We start from the raw sequence: 1513 nt of genomic DNA on the forward strand, positions 1-1513 counted from the left end.
TTACAAAATAAAAGCCTATGAGCAACACACTTTTACAATAATAAAATAAATAATAAAACCTGCGTTAACGCGCGATAAAATAATTGTCGGCGTTAATTAATTGATGCGTTAACGTGCCCAGCCCTAGTATTAATAGAATAATTTGCATGAAGTTCTAAGAACAAAATATCTCCGATAAAGAAGCTCTGGTGCTTTCTCTCTTTAAGACCCATGCAGAGGAAGAGAAACTAAAATTAAAGAATACATCAATAACAATATTCATCAAACATTTAGAGCTCAGAGCATTTTACATTTCCCTGCAGATAAATATGAGTTCAGGTAAACAAAGAGCATCATGAGCAGTGAGAGCCTCCATGACTCAACACACACAGGAAGGAGCGCCACCTACAGGAACTCAGACACCTACACAACAACAAGGAGAAGATGTACAAGTCCCGCCCACAAGGTTTGATTGACAGGTGAAGAAAAGTCTGCTCAGCGACGATGATGGAAACAAAATAAGTTTAAGACTTAAAACACAGACTTTAACCAGATGTCCCTGAACTCACTTCTGTCAATTTGAGTTTACTGAACTCAGCAGTGTCTCCAGGAGAATAATAATCAAACCCAAGTCCAGCATAGTGGCTGAGTGAATGTGGTCTGGACTCTGTGGAGGAGGGTCAAGGTTCCAGAGACGCTGTAGAAGGACAGAATACCTGCTCTGTGATCCAGGTACACTCCTAGTCTGGAGGGCCGAGGACCAGAGACAGGAGTGTGGACTTTGTTGTACATAAATGTAAAACTGTAATTGAAACAAAGTAACGCCCAAGATTTATTATTGAATCCAAACAGACATTCACCCATGCTCCTGTTCTCCTGATATTCTTGTATGAGACGGCTACATCAACCTCCTCCTCCCCACTTCACCTCCCAGTAACAACGTCCAGTCAGACTCTCTCTACTCAGGACCTGAAAACATGAATAGAACCTGTCTGAGTGACTAGAATAAGACTGTTCTTTACTCATATATGCTTTTCTGTTCCCCTCAGATAATAACAGATGTGTGTGTGCTGTGTTTGGATCCAGAGTGATGTCACATGAATACCTTAAGAATCCAGCTCTGGTCTCGGGCTCTGCTTGTGAAGGAGACAGTAAATCCTCCACTTCAGTCACTGCCAGTGAGACGCTTGTCCACTTGTCCCCCAGAACGTCCTGTAGTTTATCTCTGACTTCTGACACAGCCGCCGTCACGTCCTCAGAGTGTCTCAGAGGACGGATATCGATGCCGGACGAGTGTGTCGACTCAGCGCGTGGTGACAGTGAGGGGTAGTGGAGTAGAAACTGCTTGAGATCCTCTGTGTGACAGCAGCTTCAGCTCAGCCTCGTTCCTCTTCAGCTCAGTGATCTCCTGCTCCAGCTTCTCCTGAAGCTCTTGGACTCGACTCACTTCAGTTCTCTGCCGGGATCTGACCTGCTGCTTCACGTCAGAGCTTCTGTTCTCCATGAGCCGGATCAGCTCAGTGAAGATCTTCTC

General features: G+C 44.7%; 1 pseudogene; it reads right to left on the reverse strand.

The window, feature by feature from the left end:
- Positions 1 to 600: 600 nt before the first annotated feature.
- LOC130198369 (tripartite motif-containing protein 16-like protein) lies at positions 601 to 1287 on the reverse strand (annotated as a pseudogene).
- Between the last annotated feature and the right edge of the window lie 226 nt (positions 1288 to 1513).

Source organism: Pseudoliparis swirei, chromosome 8, assembly GCF_029220125.1.
Source record: "Pseudoliparis swirei isolate HS2019 ecotype Mariana Trench chromosome 8, NWPU_hadal_v1, whole genome shotgun sequence".
In the NCBI taxonomy this organism is placed as follows: domain Eukaryota; kingdom Metazoa; phylum Chordata; class Actinopteri; order Perciformes; family Liparidae; genus Pseudoliparis; species Pseudoliparis swirei.